The following is a 23,594-nucleotide window of genomic DNA, read 5'->3' on the forward strand; positions in this document are numbered from 1 at the left end:
AAGCTCTCAACAGAACCATGGAAGTGAAAAAATATCATTCTGATTCTCTGCTTTGAACTCAACCGAAGTGTTATGAAGGAAGGCACCCACCAATAAATGAACATCTCTAACCCAAATGAGCAAAGGGCACCGAGGGAGTCCTTCTGTATCTTTCCCTATTGTCCATCCTGTAAGGCTTGCAGGGAAGACGCACGGAAATCTTGTGATTTATTTCAAAAAGCTCTAATGATACACTTGCAGTGATTCTTCCAAATATGCCTGTTCTGTGTGACTTGGGCTCAGTACCTGTGTAGACAGGATGGCCAGAAATGGAGCCCAGCAAATAAGAGCAAAGGACGAAAATTCAGTCAGTCCAGGAGAGACAGATTTGCGGTGGAGAATTTGTACAACCCTTTCTCCAATTTATGATTATAAACCCACTGCATGGGAGTGACACCGAAACTAATCTGGTTTCTTTTGCTTGGCAAGTTCAGAAGTCCAGGTGAGTTTGAGTGTATGACACCTCATCTCCTTTTTCACTGAAACATGTCAGTGTGTAATTAATTTGTATGCATTTTCCTAGACCTGGGGATTGGGCAGAAAAGGCCTAGTAGAGAGGATTGGGCAAACATATTCCTTCACGTGCTGTGTTTCCCCCCAAAGGTAAGAGTAAAAGCCCCATCAGGTGTGCCTGTGGTGGATATTATTCTTTTTTGTCTGCCCTTCCTGTATTGGGGAGAAATTCACGATTTTATGAGTCTCAGTGGGAAACAGAGGCTCCTTCCTGCTCCAGGTAGAAGGTACAAAATTCCAGGTCCTGATTTTCCCTACCTCCCTTGCAGCTAGAGGGCAGAACCAGGACCTAGTCACTGCTCATCTGAGCAGCTTCCCAAACTCAGTCTCCCTGGATACTTAGTGAGGCTGAGAAAAGGTCAGGCAGAGAATCCTTCCCCGCAGAGCTGGTCCCTGTGGCGAGACCCATGCAGGGGCCAGCCATGCGTGCTGGCAGGATGATTTAGGGTCTTGATCAGACCACCTCAGGGCCTGATTCATCAGCTGTTCTGGCACTGATGTGACCTGCCCGATATTCCTGCCTGTTTCTATCAGCCAGACGGCTTCTGTTGCTTGCCACGAAGGCCCCCGACGGATACGGTGTGAACATGTCCTGTTCACCCATGTCTGCACACACCACACCACACGCACCTTCTCTTCCTTGCCTACGTATTCTTCTTTTCTTAAGTGGAAAAAAATGTTATGCTACAGCTAGCTGAAAACAACTGCACAGCAGTGGGGGGATCAAGGCCTTTCCTCATTTCCCCCCATCATCTACATAAAAAGTGACAGAGAAGAAGGAACAATATGCCATTCTGCTCCAGTTGATAGCCTTAAATCTGCCCTCCCTTTCACTCAAGCGGGACGCTGGCCAAAGTCAATGGGAAATATATTTCTATAACTAAGGGCAGAGCCGAACCCACAGAGACTGGAGGACAATTTAGCATACAAACCTCTCCCACTGCCAGTTTGAAGTTTTGAGGAAACAGAGGAAGAAAGGGAGTCCCGAGGCCAATCTGCGTCAGTGAGCGTGTGAGTCACAGGCTTCTGGGTAACAGGCTGAATGCCCCCTGGCATGAGAATCTGCTCATTTTTAGGGTGGGGGAGTCTTCTTAGAAATTCTACATCACCGTGATTACTAGCCCCCCATTGCCAAGTTCAAGCTGACCCAAGCAATGTGGGAGGTAGCCTCAGGGGCCCCCACTCAGTTTGAAAGAGAGAGCTGGCTAAAGCACACAGTCCTCTGTGTGAAGGCCAAAGGTCCTCAAGGGTCAGTGGAAAGACGTCAGAGGGTGGAGTGTGGTCGGCTACTGCCATGTGAAGAGCTCCTACTGCTCCTAAAACCACTGGGCTTCGGGCCAGACCCAGTTCTCCTACAAAAGACCAGGATAACCCTGAGGAGGTCATTTCATCTCCCTGAACCTCAATTCTCTTGTCCGGAACGGAGCTTTCTGGACTAGGATACAAGTTTAGGGGTAGACAACTCAAGTTCAGGAACTTCAGCTGCCATTTAGAAGCTTTCGGACCTTGGGCACGTAACTCAACGGTGCTTCCATCCTGACATCTGTAAAACAAGGATAACAATACTTTTTACAGAGTTTGGAAGACTCAAGAGCAATGATATGTACAAAGTCTGTGACACACTGTCCGACAAAGTGGGATTCAATAAACGCTAGTTTCATTCACTCATTGATTCATTCACTGGTTGGTTGATTCACTCAACAAATGTTTATCAATGCTCCCAATGTGCCAGGGACCTTCTAAGTGTTGGGGATACAGCTATTTACAGGACAGAGAATGACCTTCCCTTATGGTGCTTCCATTTTCTTTCCCTACCAGGAGAGTTAGGTTCATGTTCTGTGATCCTGCGGTCATGGCCTCTTTGGTTACCCTGGGAGTTCCTTGAGGGCAGAGACCAGCTCGCCCTGCTTCCTATCTGTGCATAGTAGGTGCTCAATGAATGCCCGGAGTTGAATTAAGTTACATACGATGTAAACTACTGCAGGTGTCATACCCACAACTGAAACATTCAATGCTTCTTCAGACCTGATCATCTCTTTGGATTTCAAATGTTTGCTTCTTACTCTTTTCTATAGTGCATGTCACTGTGTTTTCTTCCTTATCTATACCTCTCTGACTCCATTATCTCTGTACTGCCTTCAAAGAGTTTTTCCAATATGTTCTATTTCTTCAACTGAATTTTAAGAACGTGGCAAGTGTTGGCGGTCACCTTAGTGAACCCCTCTTCCAATATAGGAATCTCTTTTATGCCATCTCTTGCCCATTATTAGCCAGTCTCCCCATAAAGATGGTTGGTGATGGCAGGCTGGCTGCCTAACAAGGCCACCTGCTTCATTTTCAATAAGCTTTCGTTCTTGCAAGGTTCTTTCTCCAACCTTCAAGTAATTCCGTTAAACAAGTATTTGCTGACCACCTACTGTGTGCCCGTACTGGAAACTAGAGATACAGAAATGAGAACACCAGTGTTCTTACCCTCTCCAGTGGTTGACAGTAAAGTTGAGGACTTGTTGGTTAGGGTTCTGTCCTCTAAACCACATGGGAGACTCTAACTTTTACATCTGAGAATGGTTATTTTATTCCTTCTAAGTCATGTTTCTTAAAATATGGTCTGTAGACCACTGGAATGAGAATCACCTGGAATGTTTGTTCGATTGTAATTTCCTGGGCTCCTTCTGGGATTAATGAATTGGAATCGCTACAAATCTAAGGATTGTAGTCACTGGAATCTGCAATTTAAACACACACCCCAGGTGATTCTTATGCACAATAAAGCTGGAGAACCCCTAAGTCTTGCCTTTTCTGCCTAAACAATGCTAAATTCTTCTACCTTCGCTCAGATTGCATACCCCTCAGGCTTTTCACCATCCTGACTCTCAAAGCCCTCTTCACAACCCAGATGTGGTCACATCAGCAGTCAGCACCGTGGGATTGCTAGTGTCCCCATTTGAACACAGCCTTTTCTGTTGATGAAGCCAAAGCATCCATTATTTGTAACCATGTCACACTGCTGATTCATATTTGAGATTTCAATAAATAAACCTCCTTCAATTAAGACTCTGTAATACACCTGACAGAGAAAGATTTGTTTATCAAATTTGTGAATAATACAACATACAAAGGAGAGGCAGATTATGAAATTATAATGCTGATTTTTTTTTCTTAAATGAGATGTTAGCATGATTTGCTCTTAGCAAGCCCAAGGTGGTTTCCAGTGACCATGGGTGACTTTCAGGGTGTTTATGAACCATGAAATTAATCTCTTGCAGATTTTTTTTTCTGGAAGTCTATATGAAGTCAACCTGTCCACTGTTTCTAGAATCTACTCCCATCTATACCTCCACTTTAAAGAAAACCGTGGTATTTTTCCAGACTCTGTTTTCCAATATTTCTTGACAACTGCTCACTCAGAATGGTTCCTGGATCATATCTTCAAATTGTTTCAATATCCTGGGAGGTTAATTATGTTGGGTCTGGTAATCAGATTAGCATCTCATCATCATCATCATCATCATCATCATCAACATGATAGCTAACATTCAGTGAATTTTTAAATGTGTCAGACGATGTCTTATTTGCATCGTATCTTTTAATCTACTAAACAAATATTTGACTTAGGTATACTTGTTATCTCTATTTTACAAAAGAGTAAACTGAGCCAGGAGAGGTTACCGGTGGCACCTAGCCCTTGATCCAGGTGACTCTCGACTTTCACCTTATATAGAGCCTCTTACGTGCCCATCCCAGGTTTTAGTCCTTTCTCGGCCAAGTTTATTCTCCCTCATATATGAAAAGCATTATAGAAGAGTAGTACCAGATGAGAAGTTGAGAAGTCCTTGGCAACTGGTTAATATTATGCTTATTTCTCAAGAAAAGCTGTCCTTTTTATTCTTTTTCTTGGAGCCTAAAGATCTCCATTTTGTCATCTCTTGTGGTCATCTTTTTATTTTTTCTTTTTCTCCAAGCTTGGCTCATTCCATGTCTTTATGTCACCTGGTACCTTTGTTACAGACCCCTTCTCCTCTTCTGTCCCCACCCTGTACTCAATGCCCCACCTTCCATCCATTGTACATGTCTTTCTACAACCTGAGCTCCTTGGACAGTTGTGTGTGAGGCCATGTTGGTTTCTTCAGATGCTGCCTCCTTCCCTTCACCAGGATAATTTGCATTGTACTGCCAAAGTAAGTTTTGTTGTTTGAAGCTCCCATCTTTCTGGATCCACCTTTTCTTTTGATCACCCCTCTTTTTATATCTTTCCTTTCCATGGATTTCAGTGATAGACCTACAGCCTAGGCTAGGTATCTGACCATGCCCAGTGTCCTGTTTTTATTATAATTCCTAAGATTGATATTCCTTTTCCTTCAAGTATCCCTGGCTGGGGAGCTTCTTGACTTCTGGCTCTGTGCGTAGGGCATTAAGTCACTGGTGCTCCCGATGGCCTCAATGCTCCTGGATGAGATCCTTGCAGCTTCCTGAATGGGCTGCATTCCATGCTTCCAGGATTTAGTACAGGCCGTTCCCTCTGCCTGGAATGCCTTTTCCTCCCCCCAAGCCCCTCCCCCCCCCCCCCCCCCCCCCCCCCCCCGGTTCATTTTCTTAGCTACCTTCAACTCATCCTTGGAGCTCTGCTTAATGGAAGACATTTTCTCCCCACCAGGCAGGTTAGTACCCCTCTGTCTGCTCCCGCAGAAATAACCGTGTGCAGACCTTCCCTTGGTCCCCTTCTTTTTGCACTCCAATTGTTTGTGTTCTTATCTGTCTCCCCTTCTACGCCCTGCACTCCTGGATACACACGATGCGCAGGCATACACTTGTCTTTCTGGAAGTTTGGCACACTTTCCAGTGGGCACAAGAAAACAACAGGGGCTTAGCAGAGGTGGGAGACAAGACTGAAGGGAGAGAATGGCAAAGGCACAACTCTCAAAACAACTTCCCAACACTGTCAAGCACACATCGTCTCAGACAAGCAGCTATTAAGGACATCAAGTCCAAATTCACCTGGAACAAAAGACCCATCTATAACCACTATTTATCACGCAGAAAATACTCCCTTTTTGTTCCATTGTCAAAGCTCCACAGACCACAACTGTTTTTGGACAGAGGAGGAAGAGAGAGAAGGACAGAGGAATGAATAGAAATGAGAGTATGAGTTTCCTTTATTTATTTATTTTACATATAAATCGGCTAATCTGTTTAACATTCATATTAAAGTTGTAATCACCTTTGCACACATTAAAATACAAACTAGCACAAGTAATAGGCCTTAAGAACAATATTACAATAGCTATTAACATATAACAGCTACCTTATCAACTTACAACATCCCTATAAAATAATAACTGCATCCAGGATTGATTGGAGGGAAACTCATTCTCCCAGAGCACTGAAGCCTGACACAGAGTCTGGGGAAGCGGAGAGTCTGGCTGCTCTCTGGCTGACGCCAGGCGGCTTTGTGGTGCCGGCAAAAACCCGAGAGGGGGAGTCAGGAGGCTTGAGCTCTCTTCCACTTTGGCTCTATTACCCACTGGGGGTGTGACCTGGGGCAAAATTTCTCAACCTCAGTGAGACTCCCATTTCCTCACCTGCAAAATGGAAATAAGGATCTTTGTGCAGTGTTCTTTTGGAGAATCAAATGATCATGAGGAAGTACCTGGCATATATAGCAGTTGCTTAATGAATGGTAGTGTCTTTCCAAGATGGCTGGGTGCTGGAAGGGCAGGGCCTGAATTCACAGGACGCTGCGGAGACCTGGGACATGCCCTAAGTGATTCTAAACTTTCCTGCAAATTCATTTCATTTACTCATTAAACATTTGCTGAGCACTGTCCTAGATGATGAGATGGTATAAAGACTGGGAAAACATTAAGAGTTTCTTCTCTCCTTATGGTACTCGCAATTGAGTTGATACAGTATCAAGTAAACACCAGGCCGGCCAGGACTGAACACATGATACAATAGAATACACATATCAGGCCACAGGAGGACAAAGAAAAGAGCACCCCTGAGCTGGAAACAGGAAATAACTTCATGGAAGAGGTGACATTTGAGCCGAGCCTTGAAATATGAAGAGTATTTCAATAAATGATGAGAAAAGAATATTCCAGGCCCAAGGAACAGCATAAACAAAGACATGAAGGTGCAGTATATCCAGGGAATATCTTTTTTTTTTTTCCCCTAAAGCTTGAGAACAAGGAATAATGGAGAGAAGATGATGCTGGAAAGAGAGTTGGTGCCAGATTATAGAGTACTTTAAATGTGGGGTGACAGATCTGAGATGCCAGCTGGAGGCATTTGGGCCCTGGTTTATAGACCAAGGGTAACCCCGGGGACCTGACTGAGATGTGGAGGAGTGAATTTGACAGGTGACCTAGGAAGATATAAGTAGTGAAGGAGAGTGGTAAAGGATGACTCTAGAAAAAAGTGACGGACTCAAGAGAATGCTCTAATATTTGGGAAGAAAATGATGAGGATGAGTAGGGCAACAGAAGAGAAAATGCAGATGAAATTTGTCATGATGGAACTGGTTGGATGTGGGTAAGGAGGGAAGGGCTGGTGATGCCTCAGGTTTCGGAAGGAGGGATTGGGAATATGGGGCTACCCCTGACTGAGATTAGGCCTCCAATGGGGGATAAAATGAGGAGTTTAGTTCTCAGATTGTTGAATTAGAAGTGACAATGAGTGGACATGAGAGCCTCATACAGCAGGAAACTAAATGACTCACAAGTATACTTTAATGGTTACTTGGTCCGTAATTGCCCATTAGAATGGGTGCGAGGAGCATAAACTTGGAACTAACCAAGATTCAGTTAGGACAAGATAAAACAATTGGGGATCACTTAGAAATGTTGATCCCTAGTACTTGAGCAATGAATGATGGTATATCTAGAGCTCTACACTTCGGACAACTGGTAACTCAACTGAAATTCCTACAAGACGCTATTCTTACATGATGGGCCTACAGATTTTGAGGCTAAGTAATTTGAAGCCTCACCACAGGCCCACCTAAGAGGTCCTAAGAGGATGAGCTATTACCCAAGTCTCTTGATAAAAAGGGGAAACAATGGCCAGTTGAACCCCAGTGGGTCTTTCACAAGCCATTCTATCTTATTTATTCTTAGAGTTTAGCCCAGGACCGAGGCATGTTATACATGTTAATACTGAGGGGCTGAAATGACCAGCATCAAGTGATTTCTTTATTAGAGCCTCAAGAAGGACCGACAGCCTTCAGGCCCACTGAGTACATATTGACTAATTGCCATGATCCTGGGAAACTGGAGGGGGAGACAAACCATGAGAGACTGTGGGCTCTGAGAAACAAACTGAGGGTTCTGGGGGTGGGATGGGTGAGCCTGGTGATGGGTATTAAAGAGGGCACGTATTGAATGGAGCACTGGGTGTTATACGCAAACAAATCATGGAACACTACATCAAAAACTAATGATGTAATCTATGGTGATTAACATAACATAATAAAATAAAATTAAAAAAAAGAAAAGAAAATTAAAGTGAAATATTAAAGATTAATCAAAAGTGAAACAAACAAACAAACAAACCAGGAGGTGTGATGTGTACTAGAGCTATAAGACTCCAGACAGAAGACAGTCCACAGCATCTTCTACACCTGTACCTGTCTGGCTGAAACATGACTCCGCACCTTTCTAACCAATCCCAAAGGCGATTAGGCTTTTCTTTTTTTTTTTTTTAAAGATTTATTTGTTATTTATTTTGAGAGAGTGAGAATGAGAGAGAGAGAGAGTACATGAGAGGGGGGGAGCGTCAGAGGGAGAAGCAGACTCCCTGCTGAGCAGGGAGCCCGATACGGGACTCGATCCCGGGACTCCAGGGTCATGACCTGAGCCGAAGGCAGTCGCTTAACCAACTGAGCCACCCAGGCACCCTAGGCTTTTCTTAATATGGGAAAATATCTTGCCTTTTATGGCACTGTTAAAACCGTATGTCTGAAAAGACCTCAAGCCACATACACTTGCGGGGGGGGGTCTGTTTTCAACACACCCCTTTAGTGATATAGGCTCCGGGCTTGGTGCCTGGAAGCTGTAGGGGAGGCCTCTATCTCCACCCCAGAGGGTGCCCCCCCTATAATGCCCTGGGTGGCAATGCCTGGTGGTGCTGGTGCCTGAGGAGATTTCTGAGCTTCTGCACCACACGCTCCCTTGCAAGGACTCTGCCAGGGATGGCAGCCTTTAAACGCCTTATTAATATTCAAATCTATTCAAGTCATTTCAATTTGAATTCTATGCATATTATCAGATAGAACAAAATGCAAATATATACAAATTCATCCATATGAAGAAATAAATAGGGGGAGTTCTGCATAATGGGATTATAATCATTCTCAGGGCTTGTCTCTCTCCTTTAATTCCCCTGCGCCCCAAGGACCAGAGCTGGTTGTGATGCTCTCCCTGGGACTGTTTAGCAGCAACATAACCTTTCCTGGACACAGGCTCTTCGAGGGTTGAACGTTTTATAAATCTATTTAAAGATGCTATCATCGTCTGCTGATTGTGTTCTTCCCGGGCTTCCAAGGCAGACTCCCCGGGAAGCTGGCAGGGTGAGTGCGGGATGGGGATGGACTCAGATGCCTGTCTGGGGGCCTCACACTTTGCTGCTTCTGCAGGCCTTGGAACTGGCGTCCGACACGGTCGGTCAGTCTGGTCCTCCCCGTACACCAAGGGAAGGGGCCTCACTGCCTCAAGCCTCCTGCAACATCCTGATGCATCTGGTAGTGGGGTGGGCAAAGAAGGGCTAAGCTTCCAAATTTCTTTAGCCTCTAACCTGAGGAAGACTTCATAAAGCCTTATATCAACTGAATCTCATGACCTAGATGATCCTACGTGGTACCCGATACTATCATAATAGATGCTCTCCCTCACTCTGTCACGTGGTAAGACACACAAACTCATCCTGGAGCCTGCAGCCGCATGTTCACTGCCACGTTCACACAGTTTATATCCACTCCCCTGTGCCTCCTTTCTAGCCAGATCCCCGGTCAAAAGCCAGAAACTCAACCAGGCATGGAGGCAAAAAGAGACAAATCAAAGTGCGGGCAGTAAACCTCCTACCCTACAGCAAATCACATGTAGACAAACACAGCGCCTATTTCTTTTGTCTTACGCTATTGTTGTTGTTGTTGATCTCTATTTCATTTCAATTACTCCAAAGACAGGAGGAGGCTGAGCTATATGGTATTTTAAAGGAGAGTTCCCATACTCCATGCTAATGAAGCCAAAGTAAATTGCTGTTAAGAATCATTTAGTGAGGTTTAACTACAGAATCTAATAGATGCTCCCCCCAATCTCTCCCCCACGGGACCCAATGATAGTTGCATCTAGTAGAAGCTCCACTGATTAATGTAAGCATAATTTATACCAAGTCAGAGTATCATATCATAATAACCATCTCTTCCTAAGCACCTTTTACTTGATAAACCCAAAATGCTTTATAAAGATAAGTGGGCAGAAAAATCATTTTGGTTTACAGAAAGGGAGACTGAGGCACAGATTTCTCTCACAGAGAGGGAGGATAACAATGAAACTAGACGAAACCAGAGAGGGAGACAAACCATACGAGACTCTTAACCTCAGGAAACGAACTGAGGGCTGCTGGAGTGGTGGGGGGTGGGAGGGATGGGGCGGCTGGTGATGGACACTGGGGAGGGTATGTGCTATGGTGAGTGCTGTGAATTGTGCAAGACTGTTGAATCGCAGACCTGTATCCCTGAAACAAATAATACATTATATGTTAACAAAAAAGAAAAAAAAAAAGGAATGGCTACAATTGTTCTGAAAGGAAGGGGCGGGCACCCAGCTCCGTTTTGTCTTTGGTTCCTTCCGGTGATGGGCAGAATAATGAGCCCAGAAAGATGTCCATGTCCTAATCCTTGAAGATGTTCCCTTACAAGGCAAAAAGGACTGCGTCTGTGATCAAGTTAGGAGATCCTAAAATGGGGAGATTATCCTGGATTATGCGGGTGGCCTGGTGTAATCCCAAAATCCGTGTTAAGAGGGGTGGAGGCAGCCTCAGTAGGAGGTATGACCAAAGCCAGAGGTTGCAGTGATGCCAGGAAGGAGCCACAAACCAAGGAATGTGGGTGGCCACTGGAAACCAGAAGAGGCAAGGACACCAATTTTCTCCCACAGCCTCCGGAAAGTACCAATTTTGGCTTCAGCCCAGTGAGACCCATTTTAGACTTGGGACACCGGAGCTATAATACATTTGTGCTGTTGTAAGTCATGCAGTTTGTCTTGTGGCCACAAGAGCCGCAGGGAAGGAAAACCATCCCCACCCCGTCTTTCTCAGCTGGGGTTTCTCTTCTGAACCACAGAACCCAGAAAATAATACAAATAACTATTTTTTCTTCTCTCAAGGATAGCACCAATTTAGATGCATAGTCTAGTTTAATTTTCATTAATACAAGGGATGCCTTGGGGGCATTGAGCATCATTCTTTCGGTGAACGGTGCTGAGAAAGGTGGCCTGGTCTCACCTGCTCCCCCAGAAAGCCACATAGTATCTCGCCTTGAAAACAGACTGCAGATGGGCGAGACGTGGCTCTTTTCTGTCCTTGGGCACCAGCACCACACACCTGGAAAGATGGAACCAGAAGATGGCACAAATACCTCATCTCTGCAGAGTGTGTCGTAGTAATGTTTCCTTCATACCGTTTCAAAGTACCGCTCAGGAGGTAACTACTTCGTGAGGCAGCTAGCAGGGAAAGCCTGATTCCCTTCAGCCTCTGGGGGCCATGCCCAGAGCCATGCCACAGGTATGTGACAGGGCAATGGCCTCTTGGCCTCCAGTCCAGGGCCTGTGTCACGGGCTTGGGATGAGGATGAGGAGCTGTGAAGGGTGCTCTGGACACTCAACAGTGCTGACAGATGGACAGGCTGACAAACTGACCCTTCATGGCAGAGGCACCGTGGGGAAGGTCATGGCCAACGTGCCCAGTGAAAGGCTGCCCAGGAAGGAGCTTCCAGGCTAGTACAGGTACTGATGGGGTCCTTAGTATAGGGGAGCTATGATGTTCTCTTTGGTATGCCCCATTTACAAGAGAGAGAATTTGTGCCTAAGTTAGAACCAGCTATGGTTACTTCACCTGCATCCCTGCCTGAGCTCCTCCTGAGTTCCTCTTCTGCCTCTCGATGGAGATACTCACCCCATCACACCCCATGGGATGATGCAGGAAACACTCCCGGGGTCCCACTCCACCAGGCACCCTCTAAGCCTATGCTCTTCAGGGGCAGGAACCCAGGGGGAGGAGACCGGGAGGGGGGCGGTGCTGGGAGGACCACAGGGCCTGGATTGGGAAAACCGAGGTTTTTGTCTTAACTTTCACACTTACCAGCTGTGTGACCTAAGAGAGGCCACTTGACATGACTTGGTCTCATTTCGCTTATTCTTCCAGGTGGGGAGGAGAGTCGCCCATAATAAATGCGAAAGGGTTTGGGAAAGCATAAAGTGCCATAGAAATGCAAGGAAGGATTAATTTATTATCACCTTTTCCCCAAGGATTACTTTGTGCTCATAGGTACTCTGGTTGCAGAAGGCAATAATAATGATCAGTAAATGTATTCTCTGATAAAGCACTTTCAGAGCTTGGCAAGGGAAATGCCAGGCACAGAAGGTAGAGGCTATCAAGAATCCCTGGTCACGTGCCGGCCATGCGTCCAAGCTGGACAGAGGCACTGCACACATGGAGATCCACGGGACCCAACCCTTGCCTTCTAGAAGCTCACGATCTAGAAAGGAAGGCAGATAGGAAAAAGCCACTTTAATATACTGTTACAAGCACTACTAGGGGGTTTCCACAGAGGGCTGTGGGAGGAAGGAGGAGGGCACTCAAATTGAGGAGAGAGGTAAGGAAACCTCCTCCAGGAGGCAAAGGGAGCTGATCCTCAGGGTAGATGTCAGCCAGGCCAACATGGCAAAGAGCGGAGATCCTTCTAGAGGGAAGGACAGGCAAGAAAGCCAGGAGGTGTGAGGGAGCAAATCACACTCAGAGACGCCAGCAGCTGGGCTTGGCTGGGGTGAAGGGTGTGTGTGAGAACAGAGGAGAAGAGAGCTCTTTCTCCCGAAGGTGCTGGGACGCCGTCAAAGAAACAGACAACCATCCAAAGACAGAGCCCCCTGTGTCCCTGGAACCTGGCACATTGGCTATCGTCATGGCCAAGCTGATGAATGGAAACTTCAAAACCTTCTTGTGTACAGGAGTGTGCCTTCTGGATCAGGGAGAGTTCGAGCTCGGAACCCTACGGTCTTGTGGTCTCCAGGAGACTAACATGTCTGCTCTCTACACACCTCTCAGCTTGCTCCATCTTTCCATCTGTCCATCCGTCTCTCCTCACTAGCCTGACAAGCACAGGCACTTGTGCTCCACTCCCTTTCTCTTCTATCACTACGTCATCCATCTGGGAACACGCACAAGGCATATAGAGCAGCCAGCAGGGGCTTGGGGGTGTCTTCAAATCTGGCCCCGGCTCCACCTCTCTCTCTCTCTCCTCTCCACTGCTGTGTTCATCAGTTCCTGCATTTGGCTTCCCATTGGTGATCTGGGCTGAATAAAGAGGCCCAGAGGCCTAGTGATGAGAACATCTTTTTTTATGAATTGAAAAATAAAATGACAGTATGCAGCGAGTAGATCCTAGTTCGCAACGAAGTGAATAGCAACGTCTGTGGTTGTACTGACCTTGAAGATTAAAAAAAAAAAAAAAACAGAACAAGAATTCTCGGCGTGCATTATCATATACGTTCTTAATCTCTTCACCGTGCCAAGCAGAAAATCCATCCTTTATGGACATGAGCATCTCTGGTGTACAGTGTTAACTTTAAAATAAACATTCTAAAGTGCCGGTGGAAGAAAATCTACGGCCGCTCTCGGCCACATTCTTCCCTGTCAGCACAAATGCTCACATTGCTTTCCTGGGCTCCCCTGAGGTGGGATGAGGAAGCAAGTGATTCCCGTTCTTCTCGGTCATGAAGAAAGCAGTGACATCAACAAGAGACCAGCAAAGCCAACCTGTTCCAAATTGCATGTTCCTGGCCTTATCAACCTGTTTGGTTTCCTGTGCTCAGGACCCATGGTGATTCCTGAGTCCATGCTCACCGTGCACGTCATCCTGAGCTAGTAATGTGACATGAAAACTCTTCGAGGCAGCTTACCTCCTCTGGTTAAAAGCTGCTCTCCAGAGCACTTGTACAGCCCATGTTAATATAAGCAGTATTCACAGGGAGAGGAGGCCAGGCCAGGGAGGGATGGGGTGTAGAGGGGAGGCAGGTGATTCCTGTGCCAAAATGCACCCACCAGATACTTTTATTTTTCTTTCTCTGGACAGGGCTTTACTAAGCGGTTGTTTCAAAACATCTCAATATTTACTTCGAGGAAAGTTGTGACCTCCATGCCCTACCCATTGGGGCCAGATGAGCATTCAAATACTCTGAACACTCCATAAAAAGGGGTAAACTGGCCTGGTGCCAAGGGCATTCCTATTTTGACTAGGAAAGATTTCTTTCAGTTCATATGGCTGCAAGAGCCCGTAGGAATGACAGAAGCATCTCGGCCCTGACTGCGTAAACATTTAAGGCAGACAAAATAACGTAAGAAGACAATTTAACTGAAAAAAACACAGCAGTACATATACTTTCACTTTCCTTGGCAAGAATTCAGTGGTAGGATCTTTGACAACGAATATCTGCTGATAATGGGAGGGAAATGCAGATTTCCTATTATTATTAGCAGGAGAACAGGGGCGGGAAGGAATAAGGTTTTCTGGATGGTATTTCTCCCAGTCTGATCAGCTCGGCATTCAGTCGTTTTCACCTGTAGAGTATGGATTTCTATCTGTGAATGCCTCTGCCCTGGCTTGATGAAGAGAAAACCCAAAGCAAAGCTCACGCCCGGAACAAGGGGCACCCACGTGGATTCGGAGCCCTGGCGACAGCTGACAATGCACCTGCAGACAGGAGCTGTGGGTTCCGCTGAAAGGCTCAGACTGTGGTATCAAAAGAAGGAATTTTATGTCTTCCACGCCGAGATCTATCTGCCTTGCGTTCTTCCTCTGTACTCCTCTGATTCAATCCAAAGGAGCTTTGAAAACATCAAGGAAGTTTTATATTTTGCTAGTTTATCTTAAGTGCCTATCTTCAGCTAATACTACGATCCTGAGTATGGCCTGGGTAGAGACAGGCCATCTTCAGAAATGATTTCTGACACCAGGCAAGATGGAGCTGCTGGAGCCGAAGTGAGGAGAATCGTGCCTGAACGGTATTCAGACTCTCCCACAGTCCAAGAGTCCTTTCTCTCTCTCCCTAACGCCCGTTATTAATCATTTCAGAACCATGTGGTCTCCCGACATTTTTACACTTCTAGACTTGATAAAAAGGACGGTTTTGATGTCCTGCAATGCCTTTTTGTGTAGAGTAGCTCTGTTCTTCCAGCGCGGAGCTAACACCAGGCTCACCTCTCCCTCAGCAGAATGGGTTTTCTTCTTCTTCTTCTTCTTTTTTTTTAATCCACCAAAGGAAAGTTAGGTGGTGATGTGTTCTTGTTAAGGAATCAGCATCTGGCTTTCGAAATGTTGGGGCTAAACTGGAGCTGGGTTGGGGAAGTAACAAGCACCCGCCGGCCACAGGGCAGGGCTTCGTGAATTCTTACTCAGCTTCCGTCTTCGGGGACTTCTTTTCCTCCATTTTGATCAGCTCTTCATCGAAAGCCCTACAAGTCATGAAGAAGGAGGACCACAGGCCAGGCCAGGGGTTCTGCAGCCCACCGCCAGGCACACAGCTGTGGGGGCACCAGCGTGAGGGGGATTCCTCCTGAAGAGAGGCGCAGCAAGGGACCAGGGGCGTGCAAGCAAGTGTCCGAATGGCGGTCCCATCTCTCCCCAGGAGGAAGAGGCAATGTCATTGAGTCTGTGGGCAAATCATGGAATCTTAGCCTTGGCAGCTTTCACTGGCTGGTGGGTTGACAGTTCTGCTTTACTGGGTTGCTAGGAGGATGACAGAGGGGAATGCACGCGAAGCTCAGCAAACCTGGCTCTAGGTCTCAGTGATGCCTCCCCATGGCTGGCTCCACGTCAGCGACCAGGAGGCGGTCTACTGGCCAGACACACACTGTGAGGCCCGCATCTGGAGACCACTACAGGTTTCGATTCTTTTCTATTCTCACCATTTCCTCTCTCCCCGGTTCAGCTTTCCACCGAGGGATTCCCAAAATCCTAACGGAGCTCGTGTTTGTGAAAGAAGAACGGGGATCAAGTTGGCCCACCCGAGGGGCCAGGAAAGCAGCGGAGCCAAGAGCCTGTACCACGTGGGTGTAACATCTTTTTCTGTGGGGAGGAGATCAATCTCCATTACTTTTAGCAGCTTCTCATATAGCGCAGTTCTATGTTTCCTCGCTGACCCGTGCAGCCTCAGATCTGCAAACTTCAGGCAAAAAGATTTCTTCTCCGACGCGAGATGCTCAAGAAGTCACCTGGCACGTGCCAGGGGCACTGCACTGATAAAATGGACAGAACAATCCTACCCTCTCTCCCACCCCACTGCGCACCCCCTCCCCCAGGAAGACAGACAGTGTGAGGATGGACAGATTGGGCGGATGGTAACTCACCTTGCTAGTAACAAAGTAGCAAAGGGCTCTGATGGGGAGTCAGGTGCGGGAGGCCGCTTGGGTTTGGGCAAACCTCATCTAAAATCCTACTGGCAAGCAAAACCTAATGGATATCAAATAATGTCTGGGGGTGTCGGGCAACACAAACGGCCAGTCTACCAGCCACTTGAGCCATACAGAGAAGACAAGGAGTGGGCAGCTCCAGTGATGACCTCACCCTTCCCTCATCCCAGGTCCCATGCTGCACACAAATTGACTCCAGGGTCTGAGACACATCTTACTTGCAATCTTCAAAAAGGTGAAAAAGGCAAGCTGCCAGGGCAGGCGGTAGGTTTCCTGTGCAGGCCATTAGGATCCGGTTACCTTGCCTGGTAAGTTGCGTTCTGAAACAAACAACCACGGCTGATGGCTGTTTTAACGTGTCTGTTTCTGTCCAGAGATGAAAACAGAGTAGCACCTCTTCAGCCTGCCCAGGAGATCAGGAATAATGAGACTAATTTTAGCATCTGTTTGGCTTTTCCAGCAGGGGAGGGGAGCAACAGCAGAAATACTGGCTCCTGGATCATTAAAGAGGCAAACTCCTGGGGAGAGGGGCAGTGGGCCCAGGTTGGGGACTGGGGCGAGGAAGCCGGGCTCCTGGCAGCTGGCCACCCCTGGAGGGGGATGGATGCATTCATCACCCACAGGAGAGACACCAGCATGGGAAAACACCTGCCACAGGGAAATAGACAGCTAGCTGAGGTCTCCTCTGCTCCCTCTTTTTGCAGCTCTTCCACACCCTTGGGCATTTTTATTTGTACCCACCTACCTCTGCTCAGACATTGCCCTTAGCACTCTGCCCTCACATCCATCAGAAAGAGCAGAAAGCACCCGAGCCTCCGGGGGGAGCTGCTGCTAATCTGGAAGTCTTGCTCTTTTCCCTCCATGCCCTTTCCATGCTCCAGGCTCAGCTGGAGCATCATCGGCAGAGGAGGGCCCAGGCACCCAGACTAGAGAGCCTGGCTCTTGCTGCGACTTAAGGGCCGCCCTGAGCCTCAGCTCCGCTCACTCCTGGGCTTTGCAAGCGCTGCTGCTGCCACCATCAGGCTGATGCAGGAACTGCAGCGCGCCCCGGGTTTTGCATCCCAAAACATTTCCACCTGCTCCTGCCTGATGTGGACCCAAGGGAAGAACAGGCCCTCCTGCTCCCGCCCGCGGCCCCTGACGCAGGTGCAGCGTCCTCTGTAAGAAAAAGGCTTCCGAGACCAGCTCTCTGATGAAATGGGACTCCCTGTGAATGTGAGGTGGACCCAGCGTCCTTCAGCGAGGTGTGGACAAGGGCAGGTCCTAGAATATGGAGGGTAAAGCCACTGGGAGGTTAATTGGCAATTTCTCTCTGTCACGAGGTCAGGAAGGCAGGGAGGGTGGCATCGCTTCTCCTGTGGTACCCGGGGAGGGTCTCCAGGAGAAAGCTCTAGGTTTCTGTCCCCTGGTTGCCTCCATGATGAGCCAGCCGGGTCCCAGTGTTACTCTGAAACTGTCATAGCCCCCGGCATCGCCAAGGGTGACAGGTGGACTGTCACACTGCACCAGAGCTGAGTCACCTGTGACATTTGCAGGTGACTGACAGAAATGGGAACTCACATGCATTAAAGAACAGAAGGACAGGGGTGGGATTTTTTTTTACTGAAACTGAGGAGTGGGTGGCTTGCCGGAGGATGTTTCTCTTGGCAGTGTCCCTGGTGACCCAGTGGTCATTCAAGGCCTCACTCACAGAGGAACAACTTCCTACTCCAAATAGTTGGGACCTCTCCTCTGGCCTCCCATGGGGGCCTGTCAGCCCCTGCATGTGTGATGTCAGAAACACTGCTTTCTCTCCCTTTCATTGTTTCTTGCCATTCATTCCAATATTTCAACATTTATTCAGAGTCCTTTATGTGCTGAGTAGCATGCCTGGCACCAGGGCCGGTGGATAAAAGAAACGGATATTTTAATCAACCAATTAAGAGAATAAAAGTTCCTGCCCTTGCCTTTTTTTTTTTTTTTTTTGTCAATAGAGCCACAAAAGGAACTACCCAAGCAACATCCCCTTGATTGCTATTCAGCCCAAGAGGCTGGCCTGTCATTTCCCCTGGAAACCTGTGCCCTCAAGGTAAAACTGAATGCCAGAAGATGACGGAACCAACTCAGAAAGAGTCTGGAATCAAAAGACAGAGCTGCAAGGCTAGGTCATGGTTTGAAGGTCAGCTCCCTGGTTTTCATGGGAAATCCTTAAGATCCTTTTCTATGCCTAGCCACCAAGGATTCCCATAAGCTGGAAGAACACGTTCCATCTTATGCCACAGCCTAGGATCTTCTCATGCATTTTTCAGTGTGGATGATTTGGAGTTGCCACATCCACCAGCATCTTGAGAAGCATCAAGGCATATGAAAAAGTGAAGCAGATGAGAGTGACTTTGGTCGAGGACATGACCTTTCGGAGCCTATGGCAGTGATCACAGCTGCCTCTCATGCTAGCACAGTAATGAAATGAAGCAGTGCTTGTGAAGAGTACTCTACAGCCTGTGAAGTTTTACACCAACACTCATCCTCAAAACATTATTACTGCCACCACTACCATCACCAACAACCAAAAGGATTTGCCTGGCACTTACAAGAAAATGTGCCGGACAAAGACATCCGTAACACATCATCTATCTTCTAGGAATTTATTATCTAGAATCAATAGGTTGTTGCTAATAGATAATATTCAGGGAGTCGTAGGGTTGGGGAGGATTTGGATGACATCTAGTCTACTCTTTGACCCGCTGCTTGGGAATTGACTCTTCCATTCTTGGGGGCCCGAATTCTACTCTTAGAGCACGGTCAGCAATGGGAGACTGTTCAGTGGGCTAACCTTAGACACCAGAATTAAATTTCGACAGCCTTAGATACATCACTGCCTATTTCTGGCAGAACAATGCATGTAGGTGCTTCACTATTGAGCTTGTCCTGCCAGTCTCCACCAATTCCTGATGAGAACAGGCCCAAGTGTGGAACACACGAGTAGATCTGATGACGTTCTTTACCCTTGATGCTGGAGACTTATAAACATCTCTAACATCTTCTGAGCGGAATCACTTGCCTTGTAACCTTATTTTCCCCAAAGCCAGCACAACTTAGCTTCCTCTTCAGAACAGCAAAGAAATCCTTAGCAAAGTATCTCTAGGCATTTCTTATTTATCTCATTCTTGTTCTTGTCTCCCTTTCTGGTTTACCATTCATCCTCAATGTTAGGCGAGCCTCCCTGGGCCCCAGAAACAGGTAAATCCCATTCCTCAGTGAATGCCATACAACCAAGAATCCAGTGTGCACTCAGCCATCCCTGCTTCTGTGTGCTCCTTGGTTCCCCACCACATTCTTTATCCAACACATTGTTCTTAAGTATACATCTACCTACTATTCTTCTCTGCCTCCTTCTGGAATGTAGACCGACAGGGAAGGTCAGTTCCTCCACACTTAGGCTCTTGCTCTATTTTTCACCCCTTTACATACTAGCTATGAAGGGAGGTGAGCCGGAAAGAATGGGTATATTTCCATTCAATTCTACATTTTTTAAAAAGATTTTTATTTATTTATTTGAGAGAGAGAATGAGAGAGAGAGAGAGAGAGCATGAGACGCGGGAGGGTCAGCGGGAGAAGCAGACTCCCTGCCGAACAGGGAGCCCGATGCGGGACTCGATCCCGGGACTCCAGGATCATGACCCGAGCCGAAGGCAGTCGCTTAACCAACTGAGCCACCCAGGCGCCCCTCAATTCTACATTTTTAAAGCCCCATATAAAAAACAGGGCAAACCAAGAAGAATAAATAACAAATGAATTCTTCCCCTCTTTTATCCATAGGACTCATGGCACAGAGAGGAGTACAGATCTAGAACCTACTCACAATGTTTCGAAGGAACAGACTTAACTCTGATAGTTAAGTCATCAAAACATTTAGCATGGTATTTATGACAAGCTGACCCACCCCTTCCCAAGCTTCTCACTACCCTCAACACATTCCTATTCCAGCCTACACTCCACACTACCCATTGCTTCGGAACAGATGGCATTCTGTCCTGCCTTCTTTCCTTTGCACATGCTCTAAGGCAAGCCTGAAACCTCTTTTTTGTGCTTCCCCAGGAGGGCTCCCAGACATCTTTTGAAATCAAGTCACTGCCTCTCTGCAGCCTTTCCTGATGCCCTCGGTCATTTCGGCGGCTCTCAGAATACTCTTGACAACTCTGAGCCCATCGTAACCATGAGCCAAAGTGTCTGCTCCCTGACCAGACTGAGAGCCCCCACTGGGGCAGAAATACTATCTTAGGGGTCTTTGCATCAGAAGTCCCTGGCATGGTGCCCACCACACAGTCGGCCTACCATGAGCGCAGGCTGAGTGGCCAGGGGCTGAACTCTGGTGTCCTCAAGGGCTATTTGATCACGAAGGAAGGACGAAGAGGACGTGGCCCTGTGAGACACCAGGCTGTATGGAGCCTCTGGGGAAAAGTGTGGAATGACGAATGGAAGCCTTGGTTGTCATTGCTTTAAGTCAGGATCAGATTTCAAATTCCTGTCGTCTAGGCATGGGTTAGAAAGAGACTGAACTTACAACAACTACCCAGGGAACCCAGGCCAAGTATGCAGATCCTCTTGATAATTCAGCCTGATATTCATACATCTTTTTAATACTCACAACCTGTACCATTGCAGTTTGGGTTTCAATGTTCAGAAAAAAAAAAAAACAAACAGCCTCGGGCCAATCTACCTCACTCTGCCTACGAGGACGCCAGCACCAGGTGGAAGATCACAGTAAGATCTCACCTCCCGTTTCAGGAAGATGGTGGATTTTTTCGAAGCTCTGGACAGGACGACACTTTAGCCGTAAGCTGTGTGTGTGTAGAGTGGGGTCACAGACGGGAGGAGATTTGGACAGGGCACGAGAAGGCTTTGAGACTGCAGGGGTTGGGGGGGGTGGGGAACTTTCCCATGACATGTGGGAGGCCTCTACGTTGGCTCCTTCCTTGCCTTTTTGTCCAGGAACCAGATGCAAGGGTGCGTACCTCTCATTCTCCCAGCACCAGCCAGGGCTGCAACTGAATAATTCCGCAGGGAGCAGGATTCACCCACGCTGGCCACTATTTCCATGGCTTTGACTTGTTACCAGTGTACCCAAGGGAAGCTGACATTTATTTAATCCTCCTAGTAGTGCTGACTGTGGACTCATGGAAACATTGTATGCTTACGGAAGACATTTGTTTCCAAGCAGCTTATGCTAAATCGCCCTGATATAAAGGAAACACTTATCCAATATTGACATTTACTGACTTCTAGAAATATACAGCCAGAGTACTCATTTTCACACTCAGAAGAGGAAAGGGGAAAAAGCACAATGTTTGATGCCTAGTTCCTTCAGGGGCTCAGAAGCAGAAAGTTAATGGAAGTTCATGTTAAATATGGTGGGGACGATCCTCACCCTAGGGCAACACCGTGGATTCTGAGAGTGTGTGGATGGTGGAAGCCCTTCCAGGCTTAATCCTCAAGCTCTGGCAGAAAGCAGGACACGGCATTCTTGGCGTGACTGTGTGAGGAGTACTGCGATGATCTGCACGTCTTGCTGGACGTGCATACCCAACTGGGGATCCTGGTTTTCCCCTGGGGAAAAGAAAACCACGTGCAATGGCATCCATGCCTCCGTGCAGTGTACACTCCCCTCGCTGAAAATAAAACCTCCTCTATTTGGAATACAGGGCGAAGCTAGTCCAGCCGGACATGGGATCCTGCCTCATTTTGCACCTCACTCCCTGTGGGCAGCAGTGAGGCGACATGCAACCCAAGGGAACAGACCCTCCCCACAGCTGAATCAGAGTGTCCCCATTCCCAGGCACAAGCGGGGTACAGGGCCTCACTCTCTCTGGTTGACCCCTATTAAAACTGCCTGGTTTTTCACCTAACAGTTATTTATTTCACCATTTTAGAAGGATAAGGACTGTAGCTGAAGAAGGATGCCTCTTGCCCATGTGACTCTCCCCGCCCCCCCGCCCCGCCACCCCAGATTTATAGGAGACCCTAAAATGAATGCTGTTGGGCCTCCTTCCCACTCTTCCTTCACAGGCAATTTTCTTTTCCTTGTTCATGTTTCCAAAACAGTTTATCTTTTTATCTCCTTGGAAGAAAAGTACTCTGCAAATCAAAGGTATCATTAGTATTGTTATTATTTTGCTATTGAAATCTCTTGAATTCACTCTGGATTATTCATGGGCTTTTTTGGGTCTGCAATATAATGCCGCCTAAGTCACCCCCACTGGGCTGAACAAAAAAGAAAAATTGCATCTTCAGGCCTAATCCCCTGCTCCACCCCGTCTCCTGCTGGCCCTGGCTCCTACCAGCACAGGCTCACCAGGGAGAGCTGCTCCTTGGTACCATGCCTAGCTCCCTGCTGCAGTGTTCCAAGGGAGATCCTCCTTTGTAACCCAAGAGGGAGGCCCCCCGCAGTATCCTGTAAGTGCAGTGTGCAGGCGTTGACCCCACCCCGCACCCCTCTCCCCCTGGGGAGTTTCCCTTCCCTCCTCGATAGGTCTGGCTGGCAACAGAGAGCTCCCTGCTGGGCAGCAGACACGGAGACCACCCCCATGCCCAACAGACGTGTCCCAGTTCCCCTCACCCAGAGGATTTGTTAAAGAAGTGGTCCCACACCCTTGGCAGTGGTGCACTGACCTTCTAGGACAAAAGAAAGCATCCTTCCTCCTCTAGACAAGACGTCATACCACTTGGGGTGCCAGTGGGGGTAGCGGCACACTTAATACTTGCCTCATCTTTTCTTATGTGACAGTTCTGGGCAAGGTTACATGTTTGCTAAGTTGCTGTTCACTCCCAATTTCTTGTTCTAATGCCTTCTCAGTCTGTCCCCCTTAGGATCCCCCTCCATTCTTCTGGCTGCCTCTGATGTGTTCCTGGTATCTTCTGGTGCCCCTCCCCCTCCCCCAGGGACCTTCTCGCAAGTTAAGGCATCTAGAAGTTGCTCCTTCCTCTCCAAGCTTCCTGTCATCCCCGTGGCTTCCCTCATCCGAGCTGGGTCTCTCCACTCACAAGACAAGCCCTGTGTCAGCTTCCGGCTCTTCTCTCCCCTTGGAAAGTCATGTCGCCACCAACCTCTGTCCCTCGGTAGCCATCGGACAGCCCTTTGGGAGACTCCTGCCAGCAGGACAGGAGAGCAAGTCGCTTAGAACAGATGGTGGGAGAGGTGACGTCCCGGATGAACCCTCAACTCAAGGACTGTCATTGACAAGTAAGTCCTCATTGTCCCCCCAATACGTTCAGAGCAGCCTGGCACGCGGGAAAGTCCAACGAGAGATCTGAGTTGGCCAGGGTTAGAGCTTTCGGGCCCTGCAAGGTTATGCGGCCAGACGGGAGTGCTAGGGGAAAATGTC

At 47.7% G+C, this 23,594-nt stretch overlaps 1 protein-coding gene across 4 annotated transcripts in view; it reads right to left on the reverse strand.

Moving 5' to 3' along the window:
- Window positions 1–23,594, reverse strand: part of KIRREL3 (kirre like nephrin family adhesion molecule 3) — a 541,225-nt gene that overhangs the window by 510,975 nt on the left and 6,656 nt on the right. The gene's annotated exons all lie outside the window — the stretch shown is intronic.

Source organism: Callorhinus ursinus, unplaced genomic scaffold, assembly GCF_003265705.2.
Source record: "Callorhinus ursinus isolate GAN/ISIS: 27379988/994484 unplaced genomic scaffold, GSC_fseal_2.0 scaffold19, whole genome shotgun sequence".
NCBI lineage: Eukaryota > Metazoa > Chordata > Mammalia > Carnivora > Otariidae > Callorhinus > Callorhinus ursinus.